We start from the raw sequence: 8,951 nt of genomic DNA on the forward strand, positions 1-8,951 counted from the left end.
CGCGCTACAACAACTACACATTAGCGCTAAAATAACAATAGCACTAGACCAACCATACAATAGCACCATTTCAAAACAATAGTGCTACAAGAAAGATTCAATAGTGCTCAAACTACAAACGCACTAAAACAACTACACAAATGTGATATAACTTGCAAAAGCGCTAAAACCACTATGCAATAGCGCTATAGTGGTACAAAAGCGCTAGTTTAATTGACAACAACACCAAAACATAGTTTTAGTGCTATTGTTTTGACTCAACTTGGACAAGGCCAAAAAGACATAAAAAATACATGAAAAACAAAATTTCAAATTCACATACCGCTGGTCCGTAGTCAGTCGGCCACTGGAATCGATGAACTCGCTCTAGCCGATGATCTGTTATCGATATCGGCATCCTGACTATTGCTAGCTATTTCAAAAATGTCACTATCAAATCTTTGAAATCACTATGGAGATGAATGCAAATGACCCTGGTTTTGCCCCTTCACCCTAAACCTAATTTTACCCCGCTCACCGCCGTGGTCCCAGTGAACTTCCAGCGCCTCCCATTTCTCTATTTTATCTTTGATTTCTTCTATTCTTTTGCTGATATTACTCAATTCTTCTCTTCTACCTCCCCGCCAATTTTCATTCTTTTTCAAGAGATCGCCCGATTTTTCAAAATTCTCAGCCCATCTCTCGAGGGGGCATACCACCCATGAAATTAACATTTTATGAGGCATATTTCTTCACACCTATTTTTATTTCTTTGAAACGACGCGATAAACCGCATCGTCTCAAAGAGGGGAAAATGTAGTCACACAAATCTGTCCATTTTAATTAAATGAATATTTGCTAATTATTTGATTAAAAACCCACTAGACATTAGTTAATTAAATTAAAATTTAATTAATTCATCTTCAAACATTCTCCTATTAATTAAATAAATTATTCAATTTATTTTAATTAATTCATTAAACTAAATTCACAATCAATTAAATGAATAAATCCTATTTATTTCATTTAATCCCCTTTTCTGCTTTTAAATAAATTAAATAAAACATTTATTTAAATCATTAAATCCCCCCCACTTGCATTCTCCTAAAAATGCAAGTTGCACTTATTTGTTGAAATAAATGAATTTTATTTTAATAAAAATCCTATTTTCCCTCACCCACCAAACCCACTTGCAATCATAAACCCCTTCTAGATTCTTCTAAACCCTTCTTAATTATCCTAATCCATCCCCTAATTATTGTCACATTCCTAAGCAACTTGGAGTCACTTCTCAAAGACTCCAAAGTCTTTGAAAAACATTTAAGGCTTGATGTATTCAACAAGCTACCCTCTAAAGTCTTTTAAACCACTAATGGCTCTTACATGACCATTTATGGTTAAATCCACTTGCACCCATGGTTAGGGACTCAACCCTCATGTAACCCATGTGTGTCCTCAAGGATTTATAGCTTTGACCATGGTTATCCTCACTAACTCTTGCACAAGAGTTTAACCATTGGATAAAAGCATTATTCTTTGGATAATGAATTTATTCACTCAACTTAACCTTAACCTTACCTCCCAAGTTAACCAACAGGTCATGTCAAGCATTTAATGCTTCTTCCCTCTCCCCTCAATCCCTCTCATGTTGACACTTGTCATCCTGGGATTGGGTTGAAAGTCCTCACATGGATCTTAAACCATTCAATCCTAACCCTTGTTGAGATTACTCAATCTCAATCATCCATTGCTCCATTTTTCCTATAAATAGAGCCCATTTCTTCATAATCCAGATCCTGAAAACTTGTATGCATTTAAATTATAGTCATTTTTAGAGAGAACATTTTAGTATAACTATTTACATTCACTCTTTTGGTCTAAAATTAACACTTGCATAGCATAGTTAATCATATTCAATCTTGAACCTCCATAAGGCATCCATAGTGCAAAAAGTTGCTGAGAGCTACACTTATTTGGAACTTGGAGAGGAGAGGAACAAGGAAGGAGAAGCTATCAACATGGTAGAAAGCATTTGGAGGTGTTTAGTAGAATTTCTTCGATTCATTAAGCTTTCTATTTATTGTGTAGTGTCTTTCTTGATATGCTTGCTTAGGATAGTGTTTTACTTGTGATTTATAACACTAACTATTGATTTGTTGCTTGCTTGTTTGTGTTTTTGGAAGTCACAATCGATCCTAACAAATCCTTTTTTGCAGAGCATCAAATAGAATTTAAGTTTTTGGTAGCCAAAGTTACTTTTATGTCCGATGAGATCTTTCTGATAAGATTGTTTAGTGTCAAGCAAAAGTGTTATTGGTAGAACTTGAGTTTTCAAAAAAGTCTTTTTAATGCCAAAGTTTGATTCTATGTCGATATGCTGATAAACTTTGAGATGGTCTTGGTGGGGACCACGATTGACTCATGTTGAGACACAACACAATCGGGGATCAGAGATTGGGTAGAACAAAGCTTGATGACAATGAACTAATGAGTTAAACTTCCATTGGGTGCGGATATGTTGATAAGCTGGTAAGATGATCTTGGTGGGGACCATGGTTGACTCTTGCTGACATGCTAAGTTGGAATTTGGTGATTGGTCCGTGTTGGAGTATTTGTCAATAGCCTTTGAGATTCAGTAGAGAGCATGTGTGACTCAATTTGACCTACTCGGTTGGATGTTGATAATTGGTTCGAGTTGAAGTCTGTGGAGCGCTATTGGAATTCAATGTAAATTACACATCGTGTTTTTGACAACTGAAGAAGTTCGCAATTGAGCCATGAGGAAACTGAAACAAACCGTTTTTCTTGACAAAGATATAAATCATCTGGAGAAATGGTTGTAGGTGGTTGGAAGCAAATCAAAGATAGCATGTTGCTTGATTGATTGGGTTGTAATTTTGTTGAATTGAAGACAATCTATATGTGTGGTCTATGGATCAAATTTTTTCTATAGGTTGAACACTGCCAAAACAAAGACTATGAATATACACTTGAGAGTATAATTTGTAACTTGTATTTAATTTTTTTATTATTGTAATACAAGAGATATTACTTTGGTGGTGGGTTTTTCACCCTTAAGGGTTTTCCCACGTAAATTATGTGTTTGTTTTGTGTGAATCTTGTTCTATTATGCTCTGTTATTTTGGAAAAGTGCATCTTAATGACTATAATCTAAAATTGAAAGTCACCTCTGCTTCTCTCCTCTTTTATTTTAACATTGTGGAAGGTGTTTTCACGTTTTGCTTTCCTTTCAAAATTTAGGTCATCTCACAACTAGAAATTTATTCAAATTAATGAAATAACCTATAACCTACAAAAGGTATGTTTATTTTTCCATAAGGTGCTGAAAGGAATGATAAATACTTAAAGGATTTGCATACGATTAAAAAATTTTATCAATCACTCATGCATGCACATAAAGAAACAAATTAGAGAAGGTAAAATATTTACTTGATTAATAATAGGTGCTTACAACTACCATAAAAGTCTAAAATTGTAAGTTTCAATGAGTTATAATGCTCCAAAATGACTAGAAACAAACTCATTTCATGTTACAATCCTTAGCCTAAAACAATAACCACCCACAAAAAAATACCCTTGACATTCCTTTTAGACTATTCCTATCATCTAGGAATGCTTTGAAGACATAAGATACGCGTGTCTTGCCTTGATGTTGAGTTAAAATTCATCATTGGGTGCCTAGGTGATCTATCCACTTTTCAACTTCTATAAATGCTCCTTATATGTGGTGTTTGAAAAGTCCTATAAGATTTGATCAAACTGCATTGATAGTGCTCCTTATTTATCTCCTTATGAAGCTTTGCTCATCATTTTCCTTCAATATTACCACCTCTAATTATTCTTCGTATATATGTAGCCTCCATCCTTGGTCCTTTGTCATGCATTCCATTAATCATATTTTTCATTAAGCCTTTTTCATATCAATATAATTAGTTCTATTAGCTCCAAATATCTTTTTAACTCTATAGCAACAATCTCCACGACTGTTATAGTCTTATCTTTCTACGTATTATATTGAGACTATTACACATGGTTCATTTTCATTTATAATATCCTTAATAAGGCAACATTTTTTAAATTCTTGCCACTTAACAAAGGATAATGCATTCAATATAATCACCATGATTTTCCCCTTTGTCATTGTGTGTTGGTTTCTTCACATTTCCATGTATATCTATGTGATAAGAATATTCCTTCTTTTTCATTGTCACCTACCATTTGTCTATGGTATGTTTATGGTTTTATTGCATGTTATTTGACTTGCAACTTTGATATACGACTTTGATAATCCTTCATATAATATTATATGAATATCCTTCTTCTTTTTTTGTGAATGACTAGTCTTTTAATTTCTAGAGCAATTAGTTTTCACTTTGGAACTATCCTTGCATGTCTTCTATCATTCTTTGTAGCTATCATGCTCATGTGTGGACTCATTATTAAGAAAACCTGTGTTTAGTGCCCTATGCCTTTTGAGCTTCATGGATTCTCTTCATTATCAACCATATGGTGATGGGTAGAGAAGTCTTATCTTTGTTGCTTCTCTGGGATGAGAAAGAGTGTTGAAGCTCACAGTATTGAAGTCATTGCTCTCCTACCAACCTTTCTTTTGATAATTTCTTCTGTAACCCAATGTGTTAACCAATAAACCAAAATAAAGCACAAAGTCTTTAACAAGATTTATGATGATACTAATGATAACAATTTTCTGAAAAACAATGATACTTGAGCGCAAAGTCTTCCAATCACAATCTTCTTTTTCCCAAGATAATGCAATAAAGCAAAAAGTCTTTTATTACACCACTTCAATATATTTCAGCTAATCTTAACTAGAAAATATTAATGTGAAGCACAAAGTATTCAAACTGATATAAAGCTCACCAGCTCCTATTTTAAAAACAATAGCCAAGATATGACACAAAGTTCATAAATCAATAACTACCTCTACACTTTAATAATATTCTCAACTTGCCTTCACTTGAGTATGATAAGAATTTATAACAAAAGTGACATAAGAACACTCTCACCACAAAACACAAATGAATCCAACACAAAGTCTGGATGCCAAAAGATTTCTTCTTATTTCATCAAGTTGCAAAATCACAAGAATGAACACAAAGTTTCACTTCTCAGTTATTCACTTCAACAGAGTTTTGGCATAAGATTAAAGATAATAGATGCACATTACAAAAAGCAACCTTATATATATAGGAGAGAGGTGTTGATAAAATCTAGGAAAAACTATGACTAATTCAAGGAAGAGTCCTAATTGACTTTGGACTCATGCAATTCCTATATGCAAAAACTAAATACAAAAATGACACTTCAAGTGTCAATGTCTTATTTAAAATTACATCTAACATGGAAAATTACTAAGTGTCACAAGAGACTCCATTCTGATGATGTTTCATAAAATCCTCAAATTTTTGGACTACCGCTTTCATCTGCTCTTGATCAGGTCCTTTAGTATGACTTATGATGACCTTGACCCAAGTGATAGAATCTTTGAGGTTCATGTAACATTTCTTATGCTTATTTAGGAGTGAGGCTAGATCATCCAAATTCACCTAGATATCAATTAACTTATCAATGGCGGATAATGATAAAACTTGTCTTTCAATCTCTTCACCAATCAGCAAACTGAACTCTTTGACAATAACATCATGTTGCAGAGGTTTCTGATTTTCATCGAGGAAAGTGCATGGAAGAGCTGATATCTTCTCAGTAATGTCCTTACCCTTATCATTGCATTTCCTTTGAGTTGTCCTCAAATCCTTGATTAACGTCTCAAAGGTATTCATTTGATGTTCTAGAATTTTTATTTGTTCAATGTAGATACTCCTTGATGGGATCACACCATTGTCAACCAAAACATCTAACTAGAAATCTTCTAACTTCAACCAAGAGTCAAAATTATTTTCATGTGTTTCCAATTCAGTTGAGAACAAATTCAAAGTATTATCAATCTCAACCTTTACCTCCTCAAGACTGCTTACCAAGGTAACTACTAAATACAATATATGAGTCCCTTGACTCAACAACCTATTCATCCATTATCCCATTGTTCTCCCATGAGTATTTATCTGCTCAACTTGACTTAACACCTGTTCATCTACTGAAGAAGTGACTTACTCAATTACCTCAAAGGACTCGGTAATTTTGATCAAAACCTCAATCAACTGATCAACCTATTCATTCAGTCTATCTTTCTTCACCTTCTCTTCATTGTACATTGTCACAAGATGCCAGAAGGAAGATTTGACATCCTCAATTGTACCCTCATGTGTTTGTTTGCCCATGTCAATCTTTTTTATTATCATAATCAATAGGTTGCACTTTATCAAGATCTGTGTCTGGAGGAGGAATTGTCATTCCACATATTTATTCTTTGACTCATCCACTTTAACTCTAGAAAGAGTTTTGGCCTTTTTCTTACCCTTAGGCTTGACAGATATCAATTGATTAAAATCAAAGTCATCTAGTGACACAACTTGTTTTTTCCTCTTGGGAGTGTTAGATACTAACCAAGGTGGCAATGAAGAATCTTCATCAGCTCCGGGAGTTAAGACTTGTGTTGCCAACTCTTGAGCTTGAACACTAGTAGTAACAATAGGTGGAGTTGAGGTGACAACAACAGGTGGATTAGAAATGACAGGAGCCTTAGGAGGAACTTGGGTATCCATCATGAAACTATCAAATTCTTCTAACATAGAAGAAGTAACCTAAGAAAAATTGGGGAGAAAAATAGTATCAAGGTTGTCATGAGGTGTATTCAAGGAAGAATGACTTGTAGAAGTGGAAGGAATATTGTGAACTACAAGATCCTGGGGTGGTAATGTCACAACAAAAACCAAAGGAATAATATCAATAACAAGAAATGAAGACTAACTGGAACATCACCTAATGTAGGAGGACCACCTTCACATGTCTCTTGAAACTTGGAAGTACTTGGGATTTTAGGCAACTCTCCCTCATCAAAATCTCCTTCAACTTGTTCTTGTTCGTTTTCTAGTTCATCTTCTTCTTGAAGTAATCCAACTTCATCTTTTTCTCGTTCAACATCATCAACTTGAGTCTGTTGGTTTAAAGAATCACCTTGATCTTTTCCTTTTCCAATAGTGAATTTGAACCTAGGACCCTTAGAAGCTATAGGCTCTTGTCTATTCTTGGTCATGAGTTCATAAACTTTCCCTTTAGGTCCTGCATCTCCTTCTTCAAAAGATTCAGCTCGGAAGGGCTTCAATTGCACACCATGTAGATTCAACCAAATACTCATGTTGTCAAGAATTATTTGAAACCTAGCCCTTACCAAAATATTTTCCTTTTTGGACCAATGAACGAGAGGTAGAGGTAATCCAACAATGTTATCCTTTTCATATGTAGGATCAAGAATATCTCCATCTTCCTCAAGATCTTTTGGAACTTCAGAGATATCAAAATTCTCAATCTATTCAACCATAAGATGACAATAATCTATTATTTGGATATCTTCCTTTGTCCTACAATCTATCCATACATCTTCAGTGCGATGTACACGGGTTTAATTCTTTTTAATCTTATTCTTCATACCCCGATAGTCAAAATACTTTCTAGCCTTGAAGAACCTCATGGTTACCCTCCTCATCTCTTCCTCCATAGCAGGAGTGTTGTAGATAGAGTTGATAGAGTATCTATGTATGGCAATAGAGAACTTGATACCTATCTTATGAGCTCCTGATTAGCACTCATGAATGGAAATCATTTGATATGTCATCTCCATAAGAATAATCTTGTCAGATGGGTACCTTGGCACCATGAAGGGTTCTCTGTCAAAACAACCAATTTTGATATAAGTGAATGTAGGAAACTATAAAAAATACAACCATACTCACTCACAATCTTCCAGGCTAACACTCTCTTGTTCAAAATATATTTGTCGAACAAGCACATATAGTGAGCAAAGAAAGGGTCATTAACCCTTCAGAAATGAAAGATACTCTCCTTGAGAGTCAATTGAGTGAAATATTCATAAACATGAACCTTGCTCTTGTCACCTATTGTAGACAAGCCTAGAAAATGCCTCATAGAGGAAGCTGCATAGACCAAATAAGAATTCATGTAGAATTTCAAGATGGTGGGCACCTTGGTCAACTACTCACACAGAGCATCTGCAATCTGTTTACTCCAATAGATCTTCTTATTATGCCTGATGATATGAATATACTGATACATCCATTTGTGATAAGTATTTGAGGTTGGAAGACCCTTTACTCTGCTGAGAAGAGTAATGAGATCATTGACCTCCTCAATAAAGTCACTGTGAGGAAAATTTTAAGGCCACCTTGAGATTGTAGGCATAGGGGTCTTCAGCCAATTATCATTTATATTCCTCTGACACTTCTCTGAATTCTTATAAAAGTATGCCACTGCTGACTGCATATCAATATCTGCATATTGATCTATAGGTGAACTTTGAAGATGGTATCAAATAAATCCTCATCTAGTTTGATGAGTGTTTTCTTTTCATCTGCATCCTTAACAGATCTGGTGGTAGAATCATATTTGTTGGCTAAAGCCAACACAAACTCTCGATTCTACGCGGACATGGGAAAAGCAGCTACTAAATGCATCTTACTATTAATAGTAAGTTTTATTAGGTATGAAACTGATGCCTCTCTTACTCTCTTTAGAAATTCTTCAAGATCCACATGACCAATCTCCATATCCCTAATATTTTCAATATTAGAAGACACAGACGAAGGAGAAAACACTGAATAGATTTCTTGCTTTTTGAACTTCATTGATTTCTTGCTCGGTGAAGGTTCTGGCATTTGCAATATATGTTCTGCACCATGAAAATATCATCATTTTAAAGTGATTTGTTTTCATAAAAAAACTTCATTTGATAGGAAAAGTTCATCGATCGATCACAAATTGATAAAAAATTATCAATTTGTATGTGTGTGCTTTAA

Source organism: Cryptomeria japonica, chromosome 1 (assembly GCF_030272615.1).
Source record: "Cryptomeria japonica chromosome 1, Sugi_1.0, whole genome shotgun sequence".
In the NCBI taxonomy this organism is placed as follows: Eukaryota; Viridiplantae; Streptophyta; class Pinopsida; order Cupressales; family Cupressaceae; genus Cryptomeria; species Cryptomeria japonica.